The sequence below is a fragment of the Hyla sarda genome, chromosome 8 (genome assembly GCF_029499605.1).
Source record: "Hyla sarda isolate aHylSar1 chromosome 8, aHylSar1.hap1, whole genome shotgun sequence".
In the NCBI taxonomy this organism is placed as follows: domain Eukaryota; kingdom Metazoa; phylum Chordata; class Amphibia; order Anura; family Hylidae; genus Hyla; species Hyla sarda.
In genome coordinates, this window is record NC_079196.1 from 116,847,077 (window position 1) to 116,865,921 (window position 18,845).

The 18,845-nt window shown below is 43.3% G+C and overlaps 11 pseudogenes; all 11 read left to right on the top strand.

Annotated features, from left to right (window-relative positions):
- LOC130287032 (U2 spliceosomal RNA) lies at nucleotides 1-264 on the top strand (annotated as a pseudogene).
- Nucleotides 265-1,733: 1,469 nt separating this feature from the next.
- LOC130289567 (U2 spliceosomal RNA) lies at nucleotides 1,734-1,997 on the top strand (annotated as a pseudogene).
- Nucleotides 1,998-3,474: 1,477 nt separating this feature from the next.
- LOC130288070 (U2 spliceosomal RNA) lies at nucleotides 3,475-3,739 on the top strand (annotated as a pseudogene).
- A 1,473-nt stretch (nucleotides 3,740-5,212) lies between these two features.
- On the top strand, nucleotides 5,213-5,476 carry LOC130287034 (U2 spliceosomal RNA; annotated as a pseudogene).
- A 1,476-nt stretch (nucleotides 5,477-6,952) lies between these two features.
- Nucleotides 6,953-7,217, top strand: LOC130288071 (U2 spliceosomal RNA; annotated as a pseudogene).
- A 1,470-nt stretch (nucleotides 7,218-8,687) lies between these two features.
- LOC130287035 (U2 spliceosomal RNA) lies at nucleotides 8,688-8,951 on the top strand (annotated as a pseudogene).
- Nucleotides 8,952-10,427: 1,476 nt separating this feature from the next.
- LOC130287036 (U2 spliceosomal RNA) lies at nucleotides 10,428-10,691 on the top strand (annotated as a pseudogene).
- Nucleotides 10,692-12,168: 1,477 nt separating this feature from the next.
- Nucleotides 12,169-12,432, top strand: LOC130287037 (U2 spliceosomal RNA; annotated as a pseudogene).
- Nucleotides 12,433-13,905: 1,473 nt separating this feature from the next.
- Nucleotides 13,906-14,169, top strand: LOC130287688 (U2 spliceosomal RNA; annotated as a pseudogene).
- A 1,477-nt stretch (nucleotides 14,170-15,646) lies between these two features.
- Nucleotides 15,647-15,910, top strand: LOC130287038 (U2 spliceosomal RNA; annotated as a pseudogene).
- A 1,467-nt stretch (nucleotides 15,911-17,377) lies between these two features.
- Nucleotides 17,378-17,641, top strand: LOC130286366 (U2 spliceosomal RNA; annotated as a pseudogene).
- Nucleotides 17,642-18,845: the final 1,204 nt, after the last annotated feature.

Below are 18,845 nucleotides of genomic sequence, written 5' to 3' on the forward strand. Positions count from 1 at the left end.
ATCCCCTCTAGGCCTTTTGGCTTAGATCAAGTGTAAAAAAAGAAAGGATCTTGCGACAGATCGCATCCTGAGGCACGTTTTTTTTTGTGTGAATACTTGCACTTGGGTGACTTGTGAGCACATACTGATACATACGTTCCCTATCTGGGGACCATAAATTAAATGGATTTTTGAGAAAGGGAGCTGATTTGGAAGCTTGCTTCTGTCGCCCTATGCATTGACCCGATGTGGCAGTATCTTCGGGTAGTGAACAGTGCACCACCCCATTCCAGTGTTAAACAAGAAAGATTCTCATTTAATCCTCCGTGGGTGAGAATTTGAGTTTGAGAATTGGAGACCAAAATGATGAGTTGCACTGACTGGTTTATGAACGTCTATTCATTTAGCGTTTTAATGACCATGTTTGCACACTGATTGGTGTAAAAAAATAAAATAAAACTAAATAATAATAATCTAGCACACCTGTGCAGGTTTGACATGACATGACAGGTAGCTGTCTTGTGGGTGGTGCTGAATCCTGTTAAATGACATGAGGGTCTCATGCCTATACACAAGGGTGTGTCATTGCTGTTGCTTGACCATGCATTGGTTTCTGTGGTCAGTGAATGATAAAAACAAAATTTACCATCCATTGATGGATGGGAAATCCGCCATGAGGCATTTGTTTTTAGAAACTGCTGCTCACAACCAATGTTGCAATGGAGTGTCTCCATCTGCTGGTGGTATTGGAAAGGCATTAGTGCTATGACAGGGTCTGAAGAAGAAGAAGAAGAAGAAGAAGAAGACGGAAAAAAATATATATAAAAAGAAAAAGAGAGAGAGAGAGAGAGACTGACTTAGTGAGCGAGTGAGTGAGAGAGTGAGAGTGAGTGAGAGTGAATGAGTGAGTGAGTGATTGAGTGAGTGAGTGAGTGAGAACAAATGAGTTAAAGCAAGTGAGTGAGAGAGATCGAATGAATGAAAGTCTGAATGACAGAAAGAAAAAAGGATGAAGAAAGAAGCATGAAGAAAAAAAAATGTATATGGAGTTGCTGACATGAGTGCAATCTACAAAGCCGTTGAGGCTGATCCTCATGGGAGGATTATTGCACCAGGACCCTTAGCACTTTTAAAATGCCATTCAATGCCACGGGCTAGATGTAAACTGCAGATGACCATGTTGTGGTAGTTACCATGGATACCCAAGTGATGTGTGAGCTAACACATAGGCCCAACAGATTCCAAGAAGGCCAGAATCACCAGCGGCACCACCATCGATTGTCAGGTCACCCGGATTCAGCAAATACCAGAGTCCAAAATGATGCAGGTTTATACTGTTAATTTTCAGTTTATCGTTACAGTTGGTGTTATTCCATGTCGGAAGGGACGCAGCTACAGCCAGTGGGGTAACTAGAGACAGGCAGGCAGCTATGTGCAACAAAGGTAGGCGTGTTGTTTTCATATGCAGATCTGAAATATTGTCTTATATGCAAGAGGAGGAGTGATGGGGGTTCAGGCAAAAGCCAGGCTATGGATTGCATTGCTAAATGCTCCATCAGAGTGCAATGGTCGCCTGTCCTTTTTTTAAGTGATGATGTGGGTTTAGCCTGTGCTGTATGTATGTATGGGTGGCTGACTGCCACCCACCCAGAAAGTGTATGGGAGGCTGGTTGGCTGCCAGCCTTCCTTCCATTCCTATGAGTAATGTGAGTGCTCATGAAGGGGACATGGTTGGGTCCACCCCTTTCCCGGTTATCCCCTCTAGGCCTTTTGGCTTAGATCAAGTGTAAAAAAAGAAAGGATCTTGCGACAGATCGCATCCTGAGGCACGTTTTTTTTTGTGTGAATACTTGCACTTGGGTGACTTGTGAGCACATACTGATACATACGTTCCCTATCTGGGGACCATAAATTAAATGGATTTTTGAGAAAGGGAACTGATTTGGAAGCTTGCTTCTGTTGCCCTATGCATTGACCCGATGTGGCAGTATCTTCGGGTAGTGAACAGTGCACCACCCCATTCCAGTGTTAAACAAGAAAGATTCTCATTTAATCCTCCGTGGGTGAGAATTTGAGTTTGAGAATTGGAGACCAAAATGATGAGTTGCACTGACTGGTTTATGAACGTCTATTCATTTAGCGTTTTAATGACCATGTTTGCACACTGATTGGTGTAAAAAAATAAAATAAAACTAAATAATAATAATCTAGCACACCTGTGCAGGTTTGACATGACATGACAGGTAGCTGTCTTGTGGGTGGTGCTGAATCCTGTTAAATGACATGAGGGTCTCATGCCTATACACAAGGGTGTGTCATTGCTGTTGCTTGACCATGCATTGGTTTCTGTGGTCAGTGAATGATAAAAACAAAATTTACCATCCATTGATGGATGGGAAATCTGCCATGAGGCATTTGTTTTTAGAAACTGCTGCTCACAACCAATGTTGCAATGGAGTGTCTCCATCTGCTGGTGGTATTGGAAAGGCATTAGTGCTATGACAGGGTCTGAAGAAGAAGAAGAAGAAGAAGAAGAAGACGGAAAAAAATATATATAAAAAGAAAAAGAGAGAGAGAGAGAGAGACTGACTTAGTGAGCGAGTGAGTGAGAGAGTGAGAGTGAGTGAGAGTGAATGAGTGAGTGAGTGATTGAGTGAGTGAGTGAGTGAGTGAGTGAGAACAAATGAGTTAAAGCAAGTGAGTGAGAGAGATCGAATGAATGAAAGTCTGAATGACAGAAAGAAAAAAGGATGAAGAAAGAAGCATGAAGAAAAAAAAATGTATATGGAGTTGCTGACATGAGTGCAATCTACAAAGCCGTTGAGGCTGATCCTCATGGGAGGATTATTGCACCAGGACCCTTAGCACTTTTAAAATGCCATTCAATGCCACGGGCTAGATGTAAACTGCAGATGACCATGTTGTGGTAGTTACCATGGATACCCAAGTGATGTGTGAGCTAACACATAGGCCCAACAGATTCCAAGAAGGCCAGAATCACCAGCGGCACCACCATCGATTGTCAGGTCACCCGGATTCAGCAAATACCAGAGTCCAAAATGATGCAGGTTTATACTGTTAATTTTCAGTTTATCGTTACAGTTGGTGTTATTCCATGTCGGAAGGGACGCAGCTACAGCCAGTGGGGTAACTAGAGACAGGCAGGCAGCTATGTGCAACAAAGGTAGGCGTGTTGTTTTCATATGCAGATCTGAAATATTGTCTTATATGCAAGAGGAGGAGTGATGGGGGTTCAGGCAAAAGCCAGGCTATGGATTGCATTGCTAAATGCTCCATCAGAGTGCAATGGTCGCCTGTCCTTTTTTTAAGTGATGATGTGGGTTTAGCCTGTGCTGTATGTATGTATGGGTGGCTGACTGCCACCCACCCAGAAAGTGTATGGGAGGCTGGTTGGCTGCCAGCCTTCCTTCCATTCCTATGAGTAATGTGAGTGCTCATGAAGGGGACATGGTTGGGTCCACCCCTTTCCCGGTTATCCCCTCTAGGCCTTTTGGCTTAGATCAAGTGTAAAAAAAGAAAGGATCTTGCGACAGATCGCATCCTGAGGCACGTTTTTTTTTTGTGTGAATACTTGCACTTGGGTGACTTGTGAGCACATACTGATACATACGTTCCCTATCTGGGGACCATAAATTAAATGGATTTTTGAGAAAGGGAGCTGATTTGGAAGCTTGCTTCTGTCGCCCTATGCATTGACCCGATGTGGCAGTATCTTCGGGTAGTGAACAGTGCACCACCCCATTCCAGTGTTAAACAAGAAAGATTCTCATTTAATCCTCCGTGGGTGAGAATTTGAGTTTGAGAATTGGAGACCAAAATGATGAGTTGCACTGACTGGTTTATGAACGTCTATTCATTTAGCGTTTTAATGACCATGTTTGCACACTGATTGGTGTAAAAAAATAAAATAAAACTAAATAATAATAATCTAGCACACCTGTGCAGGTTTGACATGACATGACAGGTAGCTGTCTTGTGGGTGGTGCTGAATCCTGTTAAATGACATGAGGGTCTCATGCCTATACACAAGGGTGTGTCATTGCTGTTGCTTGACCATGCATTGGTTTCTGTGGTCAGTGAATGATAAAAACAAAATTTACCATCCATTGATGGATGGGAAATCTGCCATGAGGCATTTGTTTTTAGAAACTGCTGCTCACAACCAATGTTGCAATGGAGTGTCTCCATCTGCTGGTGGTATTGGAAAGGCATTAGTGCTATGACAGGGTCTGAAGAAGAAGAAGAAGAAGAAGAAGAAGACGGAAAAAAATATATATAAAAAGAAAAAGAGAGAGAGAGAGAGAGACTGACTTAGTGAGCGAGTGAGTGAGAGAGTGAGAGTGAGTGAGAGTGAATGAGTGAGTGAGTGATTGAGTGAGTGAGTGAGTGAGTGAGAACAAATGAGTTAAAGCAAGTGAGTGAGAGAGATCGAATGAATGAAAGTCTGAATGACAGAAAGAAAAAAGGATGAAGAAAGAAGCATGAAGAAAAAAAAATGTATATGGAGTTGCTGACATGAGTGCAATCTACAAAGCCGTTGAGGCTGATCCTCATGGGAGGATTATTGCACCAGGACCCTTAGCACTTTTAAAATGCCATTCAATGCCACGGGCTAGATGTAAACTGCAGATGACCATGTTGTGGTAGTTACCATGGATACCCAAGTGATGTGTGAGCTAACACATAGGCCCAACAGATTCCAAGAAGGCCAGAATCACCAGCGGCACCACCATCGATTGTCAGGTCACCCGGATTCAGCAAATACCAGAGTCCAAAATGATGCAGGTTTATACTGTTAATTTTCAGTTTATCGTTACAGTTGGTGTTATTCCATGTCGGAAGGGACGCAGCTACAGCCAGTGGGGTAACTAGAGACAGGCAGGCAGCTATGTGCAACAAAGGTAGGCGTGTTGTTTTCATATGCAGATCTGAAATATTGTCTTATATGCAAGAGGAGGAGTGATGGGGGTTCAGGCAAAAGCCAGGCTATGGATTGCATTGCTAAATGCTCCATCAGAGTGCAATGGTCGCCTGTCCTTTTTTTAAGTGATGATGTGGGTTTAGCCTGTGCTGTATGTATGTATGGGTGGCTGACTGCCACCCACCCAGAAAGTGTATGGGAGGCTGGTTGGCTGCCAGCCTTCCTTCCATTCCTATGAGTAATGTGAGTGCTCATGAAGGGGACATGGTTGGGTCCACCCCTTTCCCGGTTATCCCCTCTAGGCCTTTTGGCTTAGATCAAGTGTAAAAAAAGAAAGGATCTTGCGACAGATCGCATCCTGAGGCACGTTTTTTTTTGTGTGAATACTTGCACTTGGGTGACTTGTGAGCACATACTGATACATACGTTCCCTATCTGGGGACCATAAATTAAATGGATTTTTGAGAAAGGGAGCTGATTTGGAAGCTTGCTTCTGTCGCCCTATGCATTGACCCGATGTGGCAGTATCTTCGGGTAGTGAACAGTGCACCACCCCATTCCAGTGTTAAACAAGAAAGATTCTCATTTAATCCTCCGTGGGTGAGAATTTGAGTTTGAGAATTGGAGACCAAAATGATGAGTTGCACTGACTGGTTTATGAACGTCTATTCATTTAGCGTTTTAATGACCATGTTTGCACACTGATTGGTGTAAAAAAATAAAATAAAACTAAATAATAATAATCTAGCACACCTGTGCAGGTTTGACATGACATGACAGGTAGCTGTCTTGTGGGTGGTGCTGAATCCTGTTAAATGACATGAGGGTCTCATGCCTATACACAAGGGTGTGTCATTGCTGTTGCTTGACCATGCATTGGTTTCTGTGGTCAGTGAATGATAAAAACAAAATTTACCATCCATTGATGGATGGGAAATCCGCCATGAGGCATTTGTTTTTAGAAACTGCTGCTCACAACCAATGTTGCAATGGAGTGTCTCCATCTGCTGGTGGTATTGGAAAGGCATTAGTGCTATGACAGGGTCTGAAGAAGAAGAAGAAGAAGAAGAAGAAGAAGACGGAAAAAAATATATATAAAAAGAAAAAGAGAGAGAGAGAGAGAGACTGACTTAGTGAGCGAGTGAGTGAGAGAGTGAGAGTGAGTGAGAGTGAATGAGTGAGTGATTGAGTGAGTGAGTGAGTGAGTGAGTGAGAACAAATGAGTTAAAGCAAGTGAGTGAGAGAGATCGAATGAATGAAAGTCTGAATGACAGAAAGAAAAAAGGATGAAGAAAGAAGCATGAAGAAAAAAAAATGTATATGGAGTTGCTGACATGAGTGCAATCTACAAAGCCGTTGAGGCTGATCCTCATGGGAGGATTATTGCACCAGGACCCTTAGCACTTTTAAAATGCCATTCAATGCCACGGGCTAGATGTAAACTGCAGATGACCATGTTGTGGTAGTTACCATGGATACCCAAGTGATGTGTGAGCTAACACATAGGCCCAACAGATTCCAAGAAGGCCAGAATCACCAGCGGCACCACCATCGATTGTCAGGTCACCCGGATTCAGCAAATACCAGAGTCCAAAATGATGCAGGTTTATACTGTTAATTTTCAGTTTATCGTTACAGTTGGTGTTATTCCATGTCGGAAGGGACGCAGCTACAGCCAGTGGGGTAACTAGAGACAGGCAGGCAGCTATGTGCAACAAAGGTAGGCGTGTTGTTTTCATATGCAGATCTGAAATATTGTCTTATATGCAAGAGGAGGAGTGATGGGGGTTCAGGCAAAAGCCAGGCTATGGATTGCATTGCTAAATGCTCCATCAGAGTGCAATGGTCGCCTGTCCTTTTTTTAAGTGATGATGTGGGTTTAGCCTGTGCTGTATGTATGTATGGGTGGCTGACTGCCACCCACCCAGGAAGTGTATGGGAGGCTGGTTGGCTGCCAGCCTTCCTTCCATTCCTATGAGTAATGTGAGTGCTCATGAAGGGGACATGGTTGGGTCCACCCCTTTCCCGGTTATCCCCTCTAGGCCTTTTGGCTTAGATCAAGTGTAAAAAAAGAAAGGATCTTGCGACAGATCGCATCCTGAGGCACGTTTTTTTTTTGTGTGAATACTTGCACTTGGGTGACTTGTGAGCACATACTGATACATACGTTCCCTATCTGGGGACCATAAATTAAATGGATTTTTGAGAAAGGGAGCTGATTTGGAAGCTTGCTTCTGTCGCCCTATGCATTGACCCGATGTGGCAGTATCTTCGGGTAGTGAACAGTGCACCACCCCATTCCAGTGTTAAACAAGAAAGATTCTCATTTAATCCTCCGTGGGTGAGAATTTGAGTTTGAGAATTGGAGACCAAAATGATGAGTTGCACTGACTGGTTTATGAACGTCTATTCATTTAGCGTTTTAATGACCATGTTTGCACACTGATTGGTGTAAAAAAATAAAATAAAACTAAATAATAATAATCTAGCACACCTGTGCAGGTTTGACATGACATGACAGGTAGCTGTCTTGTGGGTGGTGCTGAATCCTGTTAAATGACATGAGGGTCTCATGCCTATACACAAGGGTGTGTCATTGCTGTTGCTTGACCATGCATTGGTTTCTGTGGTCAGTGAATGATAAAAACAAAATTTACCATCCATTGATGGATGGGAAATCCGCCATGAGGCATTTGTTTTTAGAAACTGCTGCTCACAACCAATGTTGCAATGGAGTGTCTCCATCTGCTGGTGGTATTGGAAAGGCATTAGTGCTATGACAGGGTCTGAAGAAGAAGAAGAAGAAGAAGAAGAAGAAGACGGAAAAAAATATATATAAAAAGAAAAAGAGAGAGAGAGAGAGACTGACTTAGTGAGCGAGTGAGAGAGTGAGAGTGAGTGAGAGTGAATGAGTGAGTGATTGAGTGAGTGAGTGAGTGAGTGAGTGAGAACAAATGAGTTAAAGCAAGTGAGTGAGAGAGATCGAATGAATGAAAGTCTGAATGACAGAAAGAAAAAAGGATGAAGAAAGAAGCATGAAGAAAAAAAAATGTATATGGAGTTGCTGACATGAGTGCAATCTACAAAGCCGTTGAGGCTGATCCTCATGGGAGGATTATTGCACCAGGACCCTTAGCACTTTTAAAATGCCATTCAATGCCACGGGCTAGATGTAAACTGCAGATGACCATGTTGTGGTAGTTACCATGGATACCCAAGTGATGTGTGAGCTAACACATAGGCCCAACAGATTCCAAGAAGGCCAGAATCACCAGCGGCACCACCATCGATTGTCAGGTCACCCGGATTCAGCAAATACCAGAGTCCAAAATGATGCAGGTTTATACTGTTCATTTTCAGTTTATCGTTACAGTTGGTGTTATTCCATGTCGGAAGGGACGCAGCTACAGCCAGTGGGGTAACTAGAGACAGGCAGGCAGCTATGTGCAACAAAGGTAGGCGTGTTGTTTTCATATGCAGATCTGAAATATTGTCTTATATGCAAGAGGAGGAGTGATGGGGGTTCAGGCAAAAGCCAGGCTATGGATTGCATTGCTAAATGCTCCATCAGAGTGCAATGGTCGCCTGTCCTTTTTTTAAGTGATGATGTGGGTTTAGCCTGTGCTGTATGTATGTATGGGTGGCTGACTGCCACCCACCCAGAAAGTGTATGGGAGGCTGGTTGGCTGCCAGCCTTCCTTCCATTCCTATGAGTAATGTGAGTGCTCATGAAGGGGACATGGTTGGGTCCACCCCTTTCCCGGTTATCCCCTCTAGGCCTTTTGGCTTAGATCAAGTGTAAAAAAAGAAAGGATCTTGCGACAGATCGCATCCTGAGGCACGTTTTTTTTTGTGTGAATACTTGCACTTGGGTGACTTGTGAGCACATACTGATACATACGTTCCCTATCTGGGGACCATAAATTAAATGGATTTTTGAGAAAGGGAGCTGATTTGGAAGCTTGCTTCTGTCGCCCTATGCATTGACCCGATGTGGCAGTATCTTCGGGTAGTGAACAGTGCACCACCCCATTCCAGTGTTAAACAAGAAAGATTCTCATTTAATCCTCCGTGGGTGAGAATTTGAGTTTGAGAATTGGAGACCAAAATGATGAGTTGCACTGACTGGTTTATGAACGTCTATTCATTTAGCGTTTTAATGACCATGTTTGCACACTGATTGGTGTAAAAAAATAAAATAAAACTAAATAATAATAATCTAGCACACCTGTGCAGGTTTGACATGACATGACAGGTAGCTGTCTTGTGGGTGGTGCTGAATCCTGTTAAATGACATGAGGGTCTCATGCCTATACACAAGGGTGTGTCATTGCTGTTGCTTGACCATGCATTGGTTTCTGTGGTCAGTGAATGATAAAAACAAAATTTACCATCCATTGATGGATGGGAAATCCGCCATGAGGCATTTGTTTTTAGAAACTGCTGCTCACAACCAATGTTGCAATGGAGTGTCTCCATCTGCTGGTGGTATTGGAAAGGCATTAGTGCTATGACAGGGTCTGAAGAAGAAGAAGAAGAAGAAGAAGAAGAAGACGGAAAAAAATATATATAAAAAGAAAAAGAGAGAGAGAGAGAGAGACTGACTTAGTGAGCGAGTGAGTGAGAGAGTGAGAGTGAGTGAGAGTGAATGAGTGAGTGAGTGATTGAGTGAGTGAGTGAGTGAGTGAGAACAAATGAGTTAAAGCAAGTGAGTGAGAGAGATCGAATGAATGAAAGTCTGAATGACAGAAAGAAAAAAGGATGAAGAAAGAAGCATGAAGAAAAAAAAATGTATATGGAGTTGCTGACATGAGTGCAATCTACAAAGCCGTTGAGGCTGATCCTCATGGGAGGATTATTGCACCAGGACCCTTAGCACTTTTAAAATGCCATTCAATGCCACGGGCTAGATGTAAACTGCAGATGACCATGTTGTGGTAGTTACCATGGATACCCAAGTGATGTGTGAGCTAACACATAGGCCCAACAGATTCCAAGAAGGCCAGAATCACCAGCGGCACCACCATCGATTGTCAGGTCACCCGGATTCAGCAAATACCAGAGTCCAAAATGATGCAGGTTTATACTGTTAATTTTCAGTTTATCGTTACAGTTGGTGTTATTCCATGTCGGAAGGGACGCAGCTACAGCCAGTGGGGTAACTAGAGACAGGCAGGCAGCTATGTGCAACAAAGGTAGGCGTGTTGTTTTCATATGCAGATCTGAAATATTGTCTTATATGCAAGAGGAGGAGTGATGGGGGTTCAGGCAAAAGCCAGGCTATGGATTGCATTGCTAAATGCTCCATCAGAGTGCAATGGTCGCCTGTCCTTTTTTTAAGTGATGATGTGGGTTTAGCCTGTGCTGTATGTATGTATGGGTGGCTGACTGCCACCCACCCAGAAAGTGTATGGGAGGCTGGTTGGCTGCCAGCCTTCCTTCCATTCCTATGAGTAATGTGAGTGCTCATGAAGGGGACATGGTTGGGTCCACCCCTTTCCCGGTTATCCCCTCTAGGCCTTTTGGCTTAGATCAAGTGTAAAAAAAGAAAGGATCTTGCGACAGATCGCATCCTGAGGCACGTTTTTTTTTGTGTGAATACTTGCACTTGGGTGACTTGTGAGCACATACTGATACATACGTTCCCTATCTGGGGACCATAAATTAAATGGATTTTTGAGAAAGGGAGCTGATTTGGAAGCTTGCTTCTGTCGCCCTATGCATTGACCCGATGTGGCAGTATCTTCGGGTAGTGAACAGTGCACCACCCCATTCCAGTGTTAAACAAGAAAGATTCTCATTTAATCCTCCGTGGGTGAGAATTTGAGTTTGAGAATTGGAGACCAAAATGATGAGTTGCACTGACTGGTTTATGAACGTCTATTCATTTAGCGTTTTAATGACCATGTTTGCACACTGATTGGTGTAAAAAAATAAAATAAAACTAAATAATAATAATCTAGCACACCTGTGCAGGTTTGACATGACATGACAGGTAGCTGTCTTGTGGGTGGTGCTGAATCCTGTTAAATGACATGAGGGTCTCATGCCTATACACAAGGGTGTGTCATTGCTGTTGCTTGACCATGCATTGGTTTCTGTGGTCAGTGAATGATAAAAACAAAATTTACCATCCATTGATGGATGGGAAATCCGCCATGAGGCATTTGTTTTTAGAAACTGCTGCTCACAACCAATGTTGCAATGGAGTGTCTCCATCTGCTGGTGGTATTGGAAAGGCATTAGTGCTATGACAGGGTCTGAAGAAGAAGAAGAAGAAGAAGAAGAAGACGGAAAAAAATATATATAAAAAGAAAAAGAGAGAGAGAGAGAGAGACTGACTTAGTGAGCGAGTGAGTGAGAGAGTGAGAGTGAGTGAGAGTGAATGAGTGAGTGAGTGATTGAGTGAGTGAGTGAGTGAGTGAGTGAGAACAAATGAGTTAAAGCAAGTGAGTGAGAGAGATCGAATGAATGAAAGTCTGAATGACAGAAAGAAAAAAGGATGAAGAAAGAAGCATGAAGAAAAAAAAATGTATATGGAGTTGCTGACATGAGGGCAATCTACAAAGCCGTTGAGGCTGATCCTCATGGGAGGATTATTGCACCAGGACCCTTAGCACTTTTAAAATGCCATTCAATGCCACGGGCTAGATGTAAACTGCAGATGACCATGTTGTGGTAGTTACCATGGATACCCAAGTGATGTGTGAGCTAACACATAGGCCCAACAGATTCCAAGAAGGCCAGAATCACCAGCGGCACCACCATCGATTGTCAGGTCACCCGGATTCAGCAAATACCAGAGTCCAAAATGATGCAGGTTTATACTGTTAATTTTCAGTTTATCGTTACAGTTGGTGTTATTCCATGTCGGAAGGGACGCAGCTACAGCCAGTGGGGTAACTAGAGACAGGCAGGCAGCTATGTGCAACAAAGGTAGGCGTGTTGTTTTCATATGCAGATCTGAAATATTGTCTTATATGCAAGAGGAGGAGTGATGGGGGTTCAGGCAAAAGCCAGGCTATGGATTGCATTGCTAAATGCTCCATCAGAGTGCAATGGTCGCCTGTCCTTTTTTTAAGTGATGATGTGGGTTTAGCCTGTGCTGTATGTATGTATGGGTGGCTGACTGCCACCCACCCAGAAAGTGTATGGGAGGCTGGTTGGCTGCCAGCCTTCCTTCCATTCCTATGAGTAATGTGAGTGCTCATGAAGGGGACATGGTTGGGTCCACCCCTTTCCCGGTTATCCCCTCTAGGCCTTTTGGCTTAGATCAAGTGTAAAAAAAGAAAGGATCTTGCGACAGATCGCATCCTGAGGCACGTTTTTTTTTGTGTGAATACTTGCACTTGGGTGACTTGTGAGCACATACTGATACATACGTTCCCTATCTGGGGACCATAAATTAAATGGATTTTTGAGAAAGGGAGCTGATTTGGAAGCTTGCTTCTGTCGCCCTATGCATTGACCCGATGTGGCAGTATCTTCGGGTAGTGAACAGTGCACCACCCCATTCCAGTGTTAAACAAGAAAGATTCTCATTTAATCCTCCGTGGGTGAGAATTTGAGTTTGAGAATTGGAGACCAAAATGATGAGTTGCACTGACTGGTTTATGAACGTCTATTCATTTAGCGTTTTAATGACCATGTTTGCACACTGATTGGTGTAAAAAAATAAAATAAAACTAAATAATAATAATCTAGCACACCTGTGCAGGTTTGACATGACATGACAGGTAGCTGTCTTGTGGGTGGTGCTGAATCCTGTTAAATGACATGAGGGTCTCATGCCTATACACAAGGGTGTGTCATTGCTGTTGCTTGACCATGCATTGGTTTCTGTGGTCAGTGAATGATAAAAACAAAATTTACCATCCATTGATGGATGGGAAATCCGCCATGAGGCATTTGTTTTTAGAAACTGCTGCTCACAACCAATGTTGCAATGGAGTGTCTCCATCTGCTGGTGGTATTGGAAAGGCATTAGTGCTATGACAGGGTCTGAAGAAGAAGAAGAAGAAGAAGACGGAAAAAAATATATATAAAAAGAAAAAGAGAGAGAGAGAGAGAGAGACTGACTTAGTGAGCGAGTGAGTGAGAGAGTGAGAGTGAGTGAGAGTGAATGAGTGAGTGAGTGATTGAGTGAGTGAGTGAGTGAGTGAGTGAGAACAAATGAGTTAAAGCAAGTGAGTGAGAGAGATCGAATGAATGAAAGTCTGAATGACAGAAAGAAAAAAGGATGAAGAAAGAAGCATGAAGAAAAAAAAATGTATATGGAGTTGCTGACATGAGTGCAATCTACAAAGCCGTTGAGGCTGATCCTCATGGGAGGATTATTGCACCAGGACCCTTAGCACTTTTAAAATGCCATTCAATGCCACGGGCTAGATGTAAACTGCAGATGACCATGTTGTGGTAGTTACCATGGATACCCAAGTGATGTGTGAGCTAACACATAGGCCCAACAGATTCCAAGAAGGCCAGAATCACCAGCGGCACCACCATCGATTGTCAGGTCACCCGGATTCAGCAAATACCAGAGTCCAAAATGATGCAGGTTTATACTGTTAATTTTCAGTTTATCGTTACAGTTGGTGTTATTCCATGTCGGAAGGGACGCAGCTACAGCCAGTGGGGTAACTAGAGACAGGCAGGCAGCTATGTGCAACAAAGGTAGGCGTGTTGTTTTCATATGCAGATCTGAAATATTGTCTTATATGCAAGAGGAGGAGTGATGGTGGTTCAGGCAAAAGCCAGGCTATGGATTGCATTGCTAAATGCTCCATCAGAGTGCAATGGTCGCCTGTCCTTTTTTTAAGTGATGATGTGGGTTTAGCCTGTGCTGTATGTATGTATGGGTGGCTGACTGCCACCCACCCAGAAAGTGTATGGGAGGCTGGTTGGCTGCCAGCCTTCCTTCCATTCCTATGAGTAATGTGAGTGCTCATGAAGGGGACATGGTTGGGTCCACCCCTTTCCCGGTTATCCCCTCTAGGCCTTTTGGCTTAGATCAAGTGTAAAAAAAGAAAGGATCTTGCGACAGATCGCATTCTGAGGCACGTTTTTTTTTGTGTGAATACTTGCACTTGGGTGACTTGTGAGCACATACTGATACATACGTTCCCTATCTGGGGACCATAAATTAAATGGATTTTTGAGAAAGGGAGCTGATTTGGAAGCTTGCTTCTGTCGCCCTATGCATTGACCCGATGTGGCAGTATCTTCGGGTAGTGAACAGTGCACCACCCCATTCCAGTGTTAAACAAGAAAGATTCTCATTTAATCCTCCGTGGGTGAGAATTTGAGTTTGAGAATTGGAGACCAAAATGATGAGTTGCACTGACTGGTTTATGAACGTCTATTCATTTAGCGTTTTAATGACCATGTTTGCACACTGATTGGTGTAAAAAAATAAAATAAAACTAAATAATAATAATCTAGCACACCTGTGCAGGTTTGACATGACATGACAGGTAGCTGTCTTGTGGGTGGTGCTGAATCCTGTTAAATGACATGAGGGTCTCATGCCTATACACAAGGGTGTGTCATTGCTGTTGCTTGACCATGCATTGGTTTCTGTGGTCAGTGAATGATAAAAACAAAATTTACCATCCATTGATGGATGGGAAATCCGCCATGAGGCATTTGTTTTTAGAAACTGCTGCTCACAACCAATGTTGCAATGGAGTGTCTCCATCTGCTGGTGGTATTGGAAAGGCATTAGTGCTATGACAGGGTCTGAAGAAGAAGAAGAAGAAGAAGAAGAAGACGGAAAAAAATATATATAAAAAGAAAAAGAGAGAGAGAGAGAGAGACTGACTTAGTGAGCGAGTGAGTGAGAGAGTGAGAGTGAGTGAGAGTGAATGAGTGAGTGAGTGATTGAGTGAGTGAGTGAGTGAGTGAGTGAGAACAAATGAGTTAAAGCAAGTGAGTGAGAGAGATCGAATGAATGAAAGTCTGAATGACAGAAAGAAAAAAGGATGAAGAAAGAAGCATGAAGAAAAAAAAATGTATATGGAGTTGCTGACATGAGTGCAATCTACAAAGCCGTTGAGGCTGATCCTCATGGGAGGATTATTGCACCAGGACCCTTAGCACTTTTAAAATGCCATTCAATGCCACGGGCTAGATGTAAACTGCAGATGACCATGTTGTGGTAGTTACCATGGATACCCAAGTGATGTGTGAGCTAACACATAGGCCCAACAGATTCCAAGAAGGCCAGAATCACCAGCGGCACCACCATCGATTGTCAGGTCACCCGGATTCAGCAAATACCAGAGTCCAAAATGATGCAGGTTTATACTGTTAATTTTCAGTTTATCGTTACAGTTGGTGTTATTCCATGTCGGAAGGGACGCAGCTACAGCCAGTGGGGAAACTAGAGACAGGCAGGCAGCTATGTGCAACAAAGGTAGGCGTGTTGTTTTCATATGCAGATCTGAAATATTGTCTTATATGCAAGAGGAGGAGTGATGGGGGTTCAGGCAAAAGCCAGGCTATGGATTGCATTGCTAAATGCTCCATCAGAGTGCAATGGTCGCCTGTCCTTTTTTTAAGTGATGATGTGGGTTTAGCCTGTGCTGTATGTATGTATGGGTGGCTGACTGCCACCCACCCAGAAAGTGTATGGGAGGCTGGTTGGCTGCCAGCCTTCCTTCCATTCCTATGAGTAATGTGAGTGCTCATGAAGGGGACATGGTTGGGTCCACCCCTTTCCCGGTTATCCCCTCTAGGCCTTTTGGCTTAGATCAAGTGTAAAAAAAGAAAGGATCTTGCGACAGATCGCATCCTGAGGCACGTTTTTTTTTGTGTGAATACTTGCACTTGGGTGACTTGTGAGCACATACTGATACATACGTTCCCTATCTGGGGACCATAAATTAAATGGATTTTTGAGAAAGGGAGCTGATTTGGAAGCTTGCTTCTGTCGCCCTATGCATTGACCCGATGTGGCAGTATCTTCGGGTAGTGAACAGTGCACCACCCCATTCCAGTGTTAAACAAGAAAGATTCTCATTTAATCCTCCGTGGGTGAGAATTTGAGTTTGAGAATTGGAGACCAAAATGATGAGTTGCACTGACTGGTTTATGAACGTCTATTCATTTAGCGTTTTAATGACCATGTTTGCACACTGATTGGTGTAAAAAAATAAAATAAAACTAAATAATAATAATCTAGCACACCTGTGCAGGTTTGACATGACATGACAGGTAGCTGTCTTGTGGGTGGTGCTGAATCCTGTTAAATGACATGAGGGTCTCATGCCTATACACAAGGGTGTGTCATTGCTGTTGCTTGACCATGCATTGGTTTCTGTGGTCAGTGAATGATAAAAACAAAATTTACCATCCATTGATGGATGGGAAATCCGCCATGAGGCATTTGTTTTTAGAAACTGCTGCTCACAACCAATGTTGCAATGGAGTGTCTCCATCTGCTGGTGGTATTGGAAAGGCATTAGTGCTATGACAGGGTCTGAAGAAGAAGAAGAAGAAGAAGACGGAAAAAAATATATATAAAAAGAAAAAGAGAGAGAGAGAGAGAGACTGACTTAGTGAGCGAATGAGTGAGAGAGTGAGAGTGAGTGAGAGTGAATGAGTGAGTGAGTGATTGAGTGAGTGAGTGAGTGAGTGAGAACAAATGAGTTAAAGCAAGTGAGTGAGAGAGATCGAATGAATGAAAGTCTGAATGACAGAAAGAAAAAAGGATGAAGAAAGAAGCATGAAGAAAAAAAAATGTATATGGAGTTGCTGACATGAGTGCAATCTACAAAGCCGTTGAGGCTGATCCTCATGGGAGGATTATTGCACCAGGACCCTTAGCACTTTTAAAATGCCATTCAATGCCACGGGCTAGATGTAAACTGCAGATGACCATGTTGTGGTAGTTACCATGGATACCCAAGTGATGTGTGAGCTAACACATAGGCCCAACAGATTCCAAGAAGGCCAGAATCACCAGCGGCACCACCATCGATTGTCAGGTCACCCGGATTCAGCAAATACCAGAGTCCAAAATGATGCAGGTTTATACTGTTAATTTTCAGTTTATCGTTACAGTTGGTGTTATTCCATGTCGGAAGGGACGCAGCTACAGCCAGTGGGGTAACTAAAGACAGGCAGGCAGCTATGTGCAACAAAGGTAGGCGTGTTGTTTTCATATGCAGATCTGAAATATTGTCTTATATGCAAGAGGAGGAGTGATGGGGGTTCAGGCAAAAGCCAGGCTATGGATTGCATTGCTAAATGCTCCATCAGAGTGCAATGGTCGCCTGTCCTTTTTTTAAGTGATGATGTGGGTTTAGCCTGTGCTGTATGTATGTATGGGTGGCTGACTGCCACCCACCCAGAAAGTGTATGGGAGGCTGGTTGGCTGCCAGCCTTCCTTCCATTCCTATGAGTAATGTGAGTGCTCATGAAGGGGACATGGTTGGGTCCACCCCTTTCCCGGTTATCCCCTCTAGGCCTTTTGGCTTAGATCAAGTGTAAAAAAAGAAAGGATCTTGCGACAGATCGCATCCTGAGGCACGTTTTTTTTTGTGTGAATACTTGCACTTGGGTGACTTGTGAGCACATACTGATACATACGTTCCCTATCTGGGGACAATAAATTAAATGGATTTTTGAGAAAGGGAGCTGATTTGGAAGCTTGCTTCTGTCGCCCTATGCATTGACCCGATGTGGCAGTATCTTCGGGTAGTGAACAGTGCACCACCCCATTCCAGTGTTAAACAAGAAAGATTCTCATTTAATCCTCCGTGGGTGAGAATTTGAGTTTGAGAATTGGAGACCAAAATGATGAGTTGCACTGACTGGTTTATGAACGTCTATTCATTTAGCGTTTTAATGACCATGTTTGCACACTGATTGGTGTAAAAAAATAAAATAAAACTAAATAATAATAATCTAGCACACCTGTGCAGGTTTGACATGACATGACAGGTAGCTGTCTTGTGGGTGGTGCTGAATCCTGTTAAATGACATGAGGGTCTCATGCCTATACACAAGGGTGTGTCATTGCTGTTGCTTGACCATGCATTGGTTTCTGTGGTCAGTGAATGATAAAAACTAAATTTACCATCCATTGATGGATGGGAAATCCGCCATGAGGCATTTGTTTTTAGAAACTGCTGCTCACAACCAATGTTGCAATGGAGTGTCTCCATCTGCTGGTGGTATTGGAAAGGCATTAGTGCTATGACAGGGTCTGAAGAAGAAGAAGAAGAAGAAGAAGAAGAAGACGGAAAAAAATATATATAAAAAGAAAAAGAGAGAGAGAGAGAGAGAGACTGACTTAGTGAGCGAGTGAGTGAGAGAGTGAGAGTGAGTGAGAGTGAATGAGTGAGTGAGTGATTGAGTGAGTGAGTGAGTGAGTGAGTGAGAACAAATGAGTTAAAGCAAGTGAGTGAGAGAGATCGAATGAATGAAAGTCTGAATGACAGAAAGAAAAAAGGATGAAGAAAGAAGCATGAAGAAAAAAAAATGTATATGGAGTTGCTGACATGAGTGCAATCTACAAAGCCGTTGAGGCTGATCCTCATGGGAGGATTATTGCACCAGGACCCTTAGCACTTTTAAAATGCCATTCAATGCCACGGGCTAGATGTAAACTGCAGATGACCATGTTGTGGTAGTTACCATGGATACCCAAGTGATGTGTGAGCTAACACATAGGCCCAACAGATTCCAAGAAGGCCAGAATCACCAGCGGCACCACCATCGATTGTCAGGTCACCCGGATTCAGCAAATACCAGAGTCCAAAATGATGCAGGTTTATACTGTTAATTTTCAGTTTATCGTTACAGTTGGTGTTATTCCATGTCGGAAGGGACGCAGCTACAGCCAGTGGGGTAACTAGAGACAGGCAGGCAGCTATGTGCAACAAAGGTAGGCGTGTTGTTTTCATATGCAGATCTGAAA